Genomic DNA, 14,000 nt, shown 5'->3' on the forward strand with positions numbered 1-14,000 from the left:
CGTATTCTGCTTTACCCTGTTCATCGATGTGTTTCGGTTACGAATGCATAAATATTCACCTAACTTTTGTATATTTGATATACCTACGCGATACATTCTTATATCGTCGCGCGGTTACAGATTTATCAAACTACTTCATAAATTTCTCCATATACTTTGATACACGTACCGAACGGAAATATTTCAACTCCCCCCTCTTGCGATCTTTTTGAAATACGATACACGTACAATATTTCACCTCACGATACACCTATCTCTATGGAGGAATCGATTCATAACAAATTTCCTCACTTTTCCGATACGCGGTTTGTACACCGTGCGTCTATTCTTTACTACAATACTTGGATGAAAACACACGTGAAACTCTTGCGCGTAAATATGAATGCAATATAATAGTCAAAATCCAGCTAGTATCGCTTCGCAGGTTAATACCTACAACCAGTTTACAAAACTTTAGTTCGATCACTTTGAATGTGATTAGCTCCGAATTAAAAAATCACTCGCCATTTTCCACGTCCGTCATTTTCTCATTTAGCACGTATTCGAACTCACGTAGACGGTATTTACGAACGTAAATTCAGGGGAAAATCAAAGTGCTCGTCAGAATTGGGTAACGAAACATAATGATGAGATCATGAGGTCGTAGAAAATTTTTTATGAGCTTTTTGATGCCGCTTGCGGAGCCAAATAAAAGTTGCGATTCTTTTCACGGAATACCGAGACATGCCAAATACGTTGCGTGTTCCAATTGCGTTCAAAGTCAAACGAAAACGTGATTTACCGAGTTTACTTTTGGCTTCTTGCAAAAGAAAAGCACTTCAATCCTTGTCCCAGACAGACAGGCAAAACAAGAAGAAGAAGAAAATGAACAACAAATACGATAAAAGTTTTGCTTATGTGGGTCTTATTTCGTGTCTGTCTGATAACTCGATGTAAATGATGTTGTGGAAGAAGCTGTTCAATCGTCACGTAAGTTTCATAGTATCGTTGCGACGGCGAGAATACGCTGCTTTTATCTAACGCGTTTACTCTAATTCGAAAATCTACTTAAGTCGAGTGAAACTAATGAAAACAAACAAGATTTCAGCAGCGATACGCCGTATGACTTGTAGAACTCTGTAGACGTCACGTGAAAACATCCCGATAATATGAAAAGGATTTTGTGGTACCATCTAATACATTATCGAAGAATGACGAATGGTAAAGGCACGGCATCAAGATTGCGTTAGAGTTCTTTAGCTCAGCCCTCGCGGAGGGTACATCTTATCATAAGGGTTAATGCTCCATTAATATAACCAAACGAGCATCAAGAACGTCGAATATCACGACGAGATGGATTGGATCGACCATGAGAGTTTGCAGGTCTGGTATATATGAGATTGATACGCACCCTTTCTCCTTTCCGTCCCTCAACGTAAGATAAATGATGGACTGCCGAAAATCCGTAAATAGAAGACAGTGAGTAGAGAATAAAAAGGAAAAAATCAATGCTCCAAATTCAGGGTTCGTTTTTCCTCCCCTTTCCTTTCTCTGTAAGTCAGAGTTGGAATGAACTGCGGCTTTGTAGCTGTGACACCATGAATTAGATACTGCAGTATCCCGATTCAACAATTCGAATTGAAGAATATTTCACAGGTGACTGTTCCGCGTATGGACGAAACGTGCTGGCCTTTGTCGAGTGTCGGGTGACGGGGGTGAAATTCCTGTCGCCACATTATTGCAGTCGACTGACAACGGTGCGGTGCTAGGCGAAGGACGAGGGGATGAAACTAGGACATTTCCCTGCCGAGTGTCCAATTTCGATACCATATAATTGAATACAATGCTCAAGGGGAATCTGACGGAGTATCACTCGGGTCAAATGCCAAGGACCGTGCAGCGTCAAATTGCACCAAGTCGTTATTCACCTGCATGGAAGTGCGTTACCACTCGATCCCGCCAAGTCTTTTGTGGAACTTCTCGACTCCGGAAACGGCCCGCTGATCTACTTTTGGATTGAGCCGGATTATTTATTATTGAGGAATTTATCGGAGCAGAAAAATTGCCGGGAAAAAACTTTGACGCAGATATTGAAGGGGAAAATTAATTTCGAGGCCGCCGTTTGGGCTGAGAAACTTCAAAGCCGAGAATTCCCGTTGAAAAAGAAGGCTAGCAGAGTCCCGCAATTAACCACCACGTTTAATTTCCCGGTTAAACTAAGGCGTACCGGAAAACTGAACGCTGAAGGGCCACCCGCATACCAGAAGAGTGTAAAGATTAATCGCCCATAAAACGTGATGGTCCTGCAGCCTGCAAATCACGCGCGACCGAGCCCCACGGACAGAAAGACTTAGAAATTGACCCTGACAGAACATTTTGACTACCTTGCATCACTAGAACTGATTCACGGAACGAGTTTGCACCATCAGGACTAAAAATCGCAAGTGTATGTATAGATTGTGTGAAGCAACATCTGCCATTTGAGACATCAATTTGACACAATGACGACCATTGATACGAAATCACATTATAAAATATGTGCTGATTCAATTAGTTGGCGTGGACCATTATTGAGCAATTTTTACGGTCATTTTAGTTTACGTCAGATAGAATTGTTATATTGACATCACGTGGTAATGTATGGACAGATGTTATAGGAATGACATTAATTGGTATTATTTTGATATCAAACTTTGTTATATTGACACGAAGATTCGCGGCAGTAAATCGCCGCCAAGTTACCTTAAAGGCGAGAGCCAACCGAGAATCATTTACCCAGCCCAACTACTTTCCTAGCTTACTGTGTATAAGCATGGCGTTATATCTCAGGAACGCGTGAATATTTATAAATAAGACTTCCATGGCTCGTACTCCCGGCCCATATGACCTCAGTGTCAAAGCCTAATCAGAATCAGTCAAATGGTTCCGCATTTATTATCTGTCAAGGATGATGAAAAAAACATTTTTCTTCTCCGTGCCAGAGCGCCGTACGATTCTTTTCTGCATGATTCTGATCGAACGCGTATACGAATCGATTTGAAATTTGTAGCACGGATATTTGCCATCAAAATCTCGCCGCTAATTGATTTTGGCGTGAATTTAAATCCGGATTCACTCAGTATGTGATTATAAAGTCGCGAAGTGAGTCGATAAACAAAATGGCCGCTAGATTGAGCTGTTAATAATAACCGCACGGTGGCGCTGTTGACCGTGATGGTCGCCCAGTGGCGCTGTCGCACTGTTGACCACTGAAATTAAATAATATTGGAACGGTCACTGCATGGTTCGGTATACGGCTGACTATCCAGACAGTGATAGCTTGGAGGTGAAGTGCTGTCTCTCTTGCGCCCGTACAGTCTTTTCAGTGGCTTGCAGACCATAAATCAGTGCTCTTTTGGCACGTGTTTTCTTTTGTGAATCAGTGACATTATATTTTGGCTTAGGTGAGGGTTCTAGTATTATATTTCAGTACTGTTGATGATAAAAATATTCCTAATAAATTATACTTATTTTTGGAATAAATTTGTAAATTTGATGAAAATAGGTCATGTCGATGGTCTTACGTAAGTTGATAAGTGAAACAGTGATCCAATGTCGTGAGAGTTAAATAGTGCGAAGTGCCGATTGTTAATTATTACTGACATCTACTTTACGAGATCTTGTGATTGCATGAAACATACTCTGAGCTGACTGTTGCTAGAAAATCGAACTAACGAAGGTACAATATTCCACAATCAGATACACACTTGAAAAACAGCCTGAATAACGATCAGAAACATATTAAATGCCGATAGCAAGAATAAGACCGGAAGAAGATTGTTTACTCGTGATAAATCTGATGAAACAATGCCAATCACTACTAGTGGAAGAATAGCCATGATGCTTTAAATCAGACGGTATGTTACGTACGTTGATTCTCATTGGATTACATTTATTCATGTAACATGTAAAAGATGAATAGTTCGGCCTGAACCTTTTCATTACCACCAACTGCATGACTCATTTGTATGTCTTCTACCATCACCTGAAATATGTTCCAATTACCGAATCGACAGACTAAACGAACAGAAGCTTCAAAATTAACAACGCAATCAAAAACGAAGTCTGCTTACTGTTCGGAAGTTCACAGTTGACATTGATACAATAGTATTTTCTATGTCTGCTACATTACTTTGATTCACATGATACATGGTAGAAAAATCAAAGGCGATAAACTGGAACCTTTTCTTTGATTGCTCATTACTTTGTATGTTTCACAGTCACTTGACAGTCACAGTCATTTTTATCCTATTATCAATCCGTTAGAACAGAGACATGTTACACTTTGGCAAGACGATGTGGTACAACAAGAGATGACCCGCAAGTGTTCCAAAAATTAGCAGTCTACGTATCTCATCAAAATGAACCGACTTCCACGAGCCTGCCAACCACTACCTCAACCCATCGGTACTTGGGCGTCACTAACTGCCTACTGGAAAGACTGATATAAATGTCAATACATGTAATCAAACGGTATGCTGTACATTTCCATATTCAATAAATAACCTTAGCTCATACGATACGTACAAGCGCAGTGAGAAGTCGTCATCGCTTGTTTGTTTAATTCAACTACATACATAATGACACCACGATTGTTTTGTATTTCAATGTTTCACAGTCACCTGGACTATACTTATTCGATTATCAATCCGTTGGAACAGACAAACATAACAACGTCCCGACACAAAAGACGATCCACAGCTGCGTCTCTCTCATTGTCCTGAATCAACTTCCACTGGACTGCCAACCACTAACTTCATCTGTCCGTCCATCAGCTCCACTGACTTTTCAGCGAAATGTCTGATATAGTCCCAATATCTATCTTTAAACGGTATGCGCTGAGCAAAATACCATTACCAAATCATTTGTACGCATATAAAACTGATTAAAAACATTATAACCATTCAATTATGGTATAAATTTATAGTGACTAGTTGTTTTTTGTATGTTTTTTTAGAGAAACCCAAATTGTTCTCATTATCAATCCATTGGCAGAAATTATGCTCAGTTTTAGAATGACAGTCAAAATGAGGATGTGAGCGTGATGGATGCTTTGAACTTAGAGATTATTCACTTATGAGATCTGGTGAATACCGCGCTGAAAACTTGTAACTTCTTTCGCGAGCTCGTGAACTTTTGTGCGATCAAATGTCTTAAGTTTGTCTATCCGCTCTGACTGTCGAGGCACGAGAGTCGCATTGCAAAATAAACCACTCGACTATGCTACACAAGCCAATTAGAAGTAGTGGCTTTCACCGCAAGAGTAAACCAAATAAATCTACTGTGAAATGCTTTAGAGGCAATGCTTTGCAGGCAATAAAATACTGTAAAAGACAACGGTCTCTTAGCTTCTCGTATTTGTAATATTCTTTTTCAGCTTGTACTGCAAGCTTGCGTTCGATCCGAAAAGACCAACTTTGCCTCTTTGTCACACAATATACTATTGAGACCTTGTAACGTAGGTCTGAGCGTGCGGCATGTGTTATTAATTGGTAATTTGGTGTCAAGAGTTTCCGACTGTGTAAAATAGAGTAATATATTTAGTCTGACAAATTCTGTTGAAAAAAAAGAAGTTTCCTATATCATTTTCACCTAGCAATGTATTGATTATTTGTTCGAAAATTGAGATAGCCATACGTACGTACAGGTACGCCAATTGGATCAGCAGTATTGCTATTTCGCGTTCTCATCTTGGCGGTCACAAGTCATAACAACGATATCAACTATGAATGTTACGGATCTCAACATGTAAAAAGGATGTGATTCACTTTTAAGTAGTTCATTTGTTACTACGTTACAGCAATATCATTGCCGCATGCTTACAAGAAGTAATGAAATCCAGGCAGAAACATCTAAAGTGTAAACGAATCCGCCAAGTTATTAAACTACATCACAATAAAAATATAAGAACAACTTAGGTATTGCCAATCTCAGCCGTAAATTCAGGCAAAACCCCAAGCCCTAGGATTTCTCGATAAGTACGTAGATATACGTCGTGAAATCGGACCTCGCTGTTTCGCGTAATGACATCGAAATATCATTCCAAGAGCTGAGGAACTTAGAGCTTGGGGTTTCTTCCTAATTTCACAACAGGGACTGACAATACCTAAGTTGTTCTTGTATTTTTATTACGGCATCGTTTTGGTAAGTTTCCGGATTTTTTTACATTTCAGATGTTTTTGCGGCAATGAGATATTATTGGAGTGACATCAAATGGCATTGTTTTGATATCAGACTGTTATATATTGTTATGTCTTGTATTGTTGGAGTGACGTCAACTAGTTTTGTTTTGATATTGGACTGTGTTACGTTGCCATCATATATCATTGGTATGACATCGTATGATATTATATTGACATCACATGGCGTTAGATTGACGATGTATATTGTTATATTGACATAAGATATTGTCAAAATGTTTATGAGAACAAATTATAGTTTACGGAAGTCAGCATTGAAATTTTTCTCACAGTGTAATTGTTCGTGCTATCAATCTCCAAAAATGAGGGTCTTCATTGACCGTGGTAAAAATTGCTTCTAATAATCGCAAGGTCTGACCATTTGTCGACAAAAGTGAACGATATTCGATCGCGGACAAGTTGAATCGAAGTAATGGTTTATCCTGCGACAAGTAAAAGAATCCACCAACACCGTGGCAAATCTGATTCAACGATTCGAAGGGGAAACACGCAAACGGTGAACCGATTGAAGAAGCAAAGGGGCTCTTTGTGGGACGATTAGTGACCCAATAGCTGCCGAAGTCTGGTCCAAATTGACTTCTGTCGTCGAGTGGGAGGTCGGAGAGAATGCGCATCAATTCAACGGAAGTTCTATATAGCGGTAAGGTTTCGTTCATTAAGCACAAAGGATGAGCCGGCTGCTGCAATGGAGCGTGCAGGGGCATGCACGCGAAGTCGAAATGGCCGCCGCGTGGAACGAGTTATGATGGGCATAGGAGACGGCGTCGCCGGCTTACATTTCCACTTCCTTACCCGGGCTTTTTAATTACACCCTAGAATCGCTTCACGGACGCCAGAACGGCGGGATACGTCGCGGAACCGGCCGACCGTCCATTCATGCAATTTTTTTCTACCCTTCCATTACGAAGATTGTCTCTGCTTTGTGATATCCGGTGTCTTCTTGTGCGTGCCCCTTTCCATCCTCGTACAGTGCCTCTGAGACACAACCGCGTCGTGTTATTTTACGGTGCTATAACATCACCACCATGTGTGTAATTGGATCGTCAAATTACATTCGACGTGACGTGAAGCAAGACGGCGAGTAGTGTTGGACCGAATATTTAATGGAAGGGATCTTAGCATGGCGTGATAAAAAAAAAAACCTTTCGTCAAGGCTTCACAATGGGGTATTGACATTTACTAAAAATCTACAGTAACGAGATACATATTTTATTCCCCATGTGACTGTGATCAAAACAGTTTTCTAAGCACAAAATGTATTTTTTCTTACATACTTATTTGGAAACTTTTTCCAAGGTCTTGGAAACGCTAGTCGAACTCATTTACACGAATATCGAAATGATTACATGAAAAATCTATACCTCATCTGTGGTACTAGAAGGTCCGTCCAAAGAATATTCAAGCAATCAATGATTCGAATGTGTTCCACTCGTTCAACGTATTTTCTGATAAGAAAGAGGTATCGTACTTTGCAGCTAGCCAATTCCATTTTTCACGTCCTTCCGTACGAGGATAGGAATATGTAAGAAAAATCAATGTTATCCAGAGATCATGTTTACAAATTATCTAGCAGCCAAAAAGGTATCTGGAGTATTATATAACCAGGATCCACATGGAGTTTGGTTCATTCGGAAAAATATTTTGCGTTACAAGGGTCACGGATGGTGCAAAATTAAGACATCTAATTACAGCTCTATCACTCTCGCCACGAAAATTATAAAATTTTGTAGGTAATCATGATCATTGATTATTATTGTTACTATTATACTACAGTAAGCCACCGCAGAATTGGATTCAGTAGAATATTGGACACATGTCATCCGATAAATCCGGGCTAAGATACACCTGTACAACTTGTGTTTACAGACGAAGAGACTTTTGGGGTCAATACTTGCTTTATTGTTTTTCCATAATTACAATAAAATGTACGAATCTAGATATCGATGCGCTGTAATTTCTACGATGTGTGAATTATCATAATCGTGACAAACAAGAGTAACTTCTGTGCGTTTAGAAACATGATTATTAAATACTCGAAGGTTGGGAACGTGAAAAAGTGATCGAGATAAATAACGAGTTTTCCAAAACTAATTCTGAAGGTAAGTCTTTTGAATAACACAAATTTTGACAGATTAATAAAACTTGAATATTCTGAATAAGAAGGTTTAACGATTTGAAAGACAAGCAGTGTGCATACCGAATTTTAGTTCCAGACTAGTAGATGAAGAAGGTGTAAGTATTAACCGAACATCAAAGTAATAACCTAGATTGAGATCAAGAACGTCATATCAAATACCCGCCATTTGTATTACAAAGCATTCCTTTTTTAAATTTCAACATATTGGATCAGATGGTTTTTAAATGTTGAAGTACAGTGTAACATCGACGCTTTACACGTAGAAAAAATTTTATTACTTGGTAGTAATGGACGTAGAATCGGAGGTCCAGGTAAGCATCGTTACAAAGCCTTTCAGTTTCAACGTGTAGGTCGCAAAGTTCGTCGATTACATTTGCGTACGCGTAGTACATCATAGTGTTGTAAACCAACGTTACTCACAGCACTTCTTGACTCAGATTTTTTGTATAGTGGTTCAGAAATATTGCAATACGTTTGTATCGAACGTGCGAGATTTTATTTCACTCTGTCTAAAGCACTATACTAATTGTCGTTATTCAAGTCTATTACAAATTTTACAATGCAATGATTTTATAAGAAATCATGGCGTTAATTCCAAACACTAGTTTTCCTTTACGAATCGTTGAGAAAGGGGGTCACTGGTAGTCTAAATCCAGATTTTCGGGAATCCACTTATCCTTCAGTCACCATATTGAATTTCAGCATGAATTTTTTATATTTATTAAATAACTCGCTTATTTTCAACTTTACACTGAAAATACTAATAACTCAACTCAAACAAAATTTTATTTTTGACAGCTTTGGTTCTTACCATTTTTTCTCTGAGATCGTTATTTTTCGATTTCAACCCGAAACGGGGGGTTAAATTTAATTATCGTATTACCTCGTTTAGTGTTGACTTTTACGTATAAAATTTGCTTTTAGTTCAATCCTGCCCGCTTATACTTCAAAGCCAACAACAAACGAGATAATGCAATATTTAAATTTAACCCTCCATTCTCGGGTACAAATCGAAAAATAACGATGGTAGGAAATAATGGTAACGCCCAAAGTTGTAGCAAATAAAAGTTTCTTCAAATTTGTGACTACCATTTTTAGTGTAAAGTTTAAAATAAACTTGTTATTCGGTAGATAAAGTTGAATAATGAAAAAGAAAATTTCTTTCTATACAATATTCACTCTTAAATTCAATATGGTGACTGAAAGACGAAGAATGGATTCCCAAACATCTGGATTTAGACTTCTCATAAGCCTTCCTTCCCAACGATTGGTGAAGAAAAATGTACGGAATTAATGCAATTTCTAACGGACAACCCAACTGGACTAGATAGTTTGTTCCGTGCTACTCTGAAATTACCGACACCAAATTCAAGTCAATTTGTAACCTCACTCTGTACCGGCAGCTGCTGTTGTGCTCTGATGAAGTGATTCGAAGAAGCCTGCGGTTCGTTTGCGCGGTAAATCACGACGTGTGAATCGCATCGGTGACCAAATGCCGGAATGTTTCTGCGTCTAACAAGTAACCAAGCACAATTAATACGTGAGAGGGAGAACTATTGGCTGTCGTAAATTGAACCGTGCTACAGTGGCCAGTTCCTGGCAACAGAATGGCGTCTGTGGAGTGTTACTCGGCGGGTCAGCGTTTATAGCTTGTCCCCGTATCGCAATCTGCTTCTGTGGTCGCTTGATTGGTCAAAGTGCTCCGCTCGGTAATTGTTGCTTGCAAAACAGGCCCTCGCCGAGGCGGGATGCCAACAGCTTGCAAAGTGCAACGTGACTCCTGATCCGTCTTTGACACGTCGACATTTTATTTTGAGAATTTTCGTCGCATGTACCTCGGAATTTCAATCACTCAAAACTCGAATCAACGGTTATGGCGGTTCTCAATACAATTTGAAAGAATTCAACAAAATTTGAAAGAATAAAAATTTCCACTGTCTGTAATGAATTCGTTACAAAAGAATAGCGTCGAGCATTTGAAAATTGGGACAATTCGGAATTTTGAACCTGCGGCAATTTAAACCACAATGAAGTTTTACCATTTCAATGTAAGCTACATAAGCTTTTCGGGATCTGACCGTTCGGAAATTCAAGCCGTTGGTTGTGTAGGAGAGGCTTGTTCATTGGTTTATAGTTTACAAATTAGTTCTATGTTAATTTAGAGTTATTTGTCAATGTTTGATTAATACAAAATAGGTTCAAGTTTGATAAACAACAATCTTTTCACGGAATTGTTGTAAGACGGAAGGAGAAGGCATTCGGTAAAATATGTCGTAGAAATTGAGACGTTTTGTGAATAGTGTAAATAAAGTTATTTACGAATTTCATATCGCTGGTATCATCAAGTGCACTGGAAAATTTTATTTGAATTAATTATTCAATTTAAGTCGTTCCACCTCTGTTGTAAAAGTTCATCAGAGAGATTAGGGCAACCTTAGTTTATCTGAAAGGAGAAGTCTTCCAGAAAACTAAGGACCAGGATTTAAACGGCTAAGGATTTCAAAAATGTACAAAGCTTAAAAGAAAACATCTTAAACAAATCACCAATTTATCTTAAGATGAATTGATGAGACTTCTCGTAACGAACCAAATAAATAAATAGCCGTAATAAAATAAAGTGGAAGATAGAAATTTGAGAACCAACATTTTCCCACCACATGTTAATTTAACTTCTTCGGTAATTAGAAGTTTTTACACTTGTCAATTATTGGAACCAGTTGGAATTTGAACCCTTGAGCAATGTGGACCGGTGAAAAAAAAAACAAAAATAATTTAAATTTTTTGAACCTACAAGAAAATTCGACCCTCTGTAAATGTGAACCACCTCTGAGCTCCGCCTGTACGCAACTTTGACCTCAACCCTTTTTCGTTCCAAAGCTATTACCATAATAAAAAGGAAGCAAAACATGGCGACATCAAAGCAAACGAAACGAAGTCTTGGATCAATTCTGGGAGTTCTTGGAGCTTTTTCACTCGTCTGGGTGGGTAATTGGCGAGCACTTCTGCTGCTTGGCATCCCGTCCATCCAGTTGCTGTAACGACCCGAGGCGGTGCCGATCCTTTGACAATTAAGAGACTCAGTGGTCCCGAGGGTGAAAACTGTCGCGACAGCTGTGCCCAACGGTGACTAAGGTGCGACTCGAGGGCGTGAGCCAACCAATCAGCAGCGGAGAACCGCGAACTTTCGAGAAACACTTATGCCGTTCCCACAAATTTTACAGGAGAAAGCGTTTCATCCTGCAGAGAACGACCTCGGACTTCGCGGTGCCGCGGAGGACTTGCGGACTTCGGCCTCCTGGGGATGATCCGTTTGATCCAATCTCGGCAGAACCTCGCCCGGCTCCTTGGTTACCAGGGAACAATTTCTGGCGCTCCATTAGGCTCGCGTATCCAGCTTTAAACCATCCTCAAACTTCGGGCTTAACGTGATTAAAAGAGGCATGAAAGATGCCGCTGGTGGAGGCGTTAAGTCGGAAGGTGAAATACCGTGAAAGTCTTCACGCCTCAACCACGCCTTTAGCTGTCCGCTCACTGTTCGTCTCTGCTCTACTCTAAGCTAAAGTTCGATATCGAATCGAACCTTGAATTCACAACATCCTGTTGCAGGGTGGTCTAACGCAAAACTTTCGTCTCTGCCGAAGATTTCGTCCGTCACCACATATCGGTTGATTCTAGGATTTTGTATGCAGTTCACGATCGATCGATTGCAGACGGGTTCGAGGTACAAGAAAAATACTTGTTACTTGGGGACTGATCGTGACTCGAGGGTTTAGTCGTGCAAAAGATAAAAGAAATCCAACGCTAGGGGTTCTGTTCTAAGAGGAAAAAATTTTGGATTGTACCGACCATCACCGTTACATTTCCATTCTCAGAACTGTCTACTACAGAGTACCAATATTGTATACAAATTCTCAGGTGAAAGATATTGTAAAGAAGGTTAACCGAACTGCCAGTGAGAAACAAATTATTGAATACTCTTTTCTCATTACACTTAACAAAGATCTATCATAAGAATTTTTCTTTTCGAGTTGTAGAAGTACATAAGATTGTTATTATAATAATAGTTTTACAAAAATATTTCTATCATTTAAGATTGGTGAAACAACTTATATAATCAAACTGAGTTCTTCAGCATATTTTGATCGCTGTGTAATGATTCTTACTTCGCAAGCATAATCAAGAATTTTTCAAGGTTACAGAAATATGTCTGCATAAAAATTAGTTTACAGTTTTTGTGATCTAAGATGATTATAATTCTGTTGAAAAAGCTACGTCGCATGAACCAAAACCGATCAGTTTAACAAGTACACCGATTATCTGGCTTGGTACCGTTGCTCAATTTTCACTGTACCTGTATTTCCTTCACGTATACATATAAAACTTGGCAGAATCGCGTTCGAATGATTTTTTTAACCAGTCGTCTTGGCGTAGAAGCAAGTGATTCCCGGAGCTGAAATGAAAAGCAGAAGATTTCCTAACAACACGCTGGTAACAAATTCTCAATAAGTTGGAAAGAATACTGTGAGTGATACTACAACACTTCCTTTTCAAAGTCGACGAACAACTAGCCCGTCAATGCGAAGTGGCGCTGTACCTACCGTTGATTTTGTATTCCTCTATGACCGAAAGCGGTAAATCAAATTTCCCGGGAGAAAAGATCTGACAACAGTGTCGGTAATGGATACGGAACAAAGCAAATTTAAAGTGATTTTCTCTAAGAGCTGCTGAGCGCAGTTCTTGTCCTCTACATCCCGCATTCTGACTTCTACAGACGCGATCATACGTCTTCTACCTTGCGTAGAAAAGCAGCGTTCCTAACTCGCGGATACCTTATACATACTTCAAGGGATTCATCCTTGCGCTGGCGCTCAAGAACGAGTGGTACCCACAGTCTGAACCAAAAGCTAAGTAAAGGTAGAGAAAGGTTTTGATTGAAATGAATCTGAGCAAATTTGGATGACACAAGGTCTCATGACTAGAATATTCGAAAAAATTAAACTGTGGAAATTTTTGATCCGATGTTGACGTTTTGGCCCAAGGTCTGCTGCACCGTACTTACACAAATCTATGCTCATCTAGCCTGGAGATGACTGTACATAAAAAAAACTTCCAAGTATTTTTGAAGATCTCTGTAGTGAGCAAGATGCGCCCTCAGACATTAGAATCTGTTCTAAACACCAAAGTTTAATCATTTTTAACGTTCCAATGAACAAAACCTTACCTCAAAATATTGATATCTTACTTTGTGCCATTCAAATATGGACACATTCATTTCAATTCCGTTGGCGATTTTTTGAACGGTTGTTTTCTCTTCGAAGTTTTTGCTCAGACTGTGTATCCCATAAATCCTTAAGAGCTCGCTCCTTCAGTTGCTCCTGTGTAGTCACGACAATCAACTCCCATCCGCAAAACCTAGTCAAAGCACCCAGCGTAAGTCACATAAGACGATGTATAATCCGTGCACATATTACACCGCATCTCCAAGCCTTTGTTGTTCGCTTCGGCGAGCATCCGTTTATGGGAATAAGCTTGGCTTGCTGACGGCCAAGATAACCTCATTATCGCCTACTGCTTCACCTCCAGGGCGCCATTACACGCCTGACGCGAGACGTATTGGCCCAGAGATTAGGCGATAATTGGCCGAC

The sequence above is a fragment of the Neodiprion virginianus genome, chromosome 3 (genome assembly GCF_021901495.1).
Source record: "Neodiprion virginianus isolate iyNeoVirg1 chromosome 3, iyNeoVirg1.1, whole genome shotgun sequence".
NCBI classification, from domain to species: domain Eukaryota; kingdom Metazoa; phylum Arthropoda; class Insecta; order Hymenoptera; family Diprionidae; genus Neodiprion; species Neodiprion virginianus.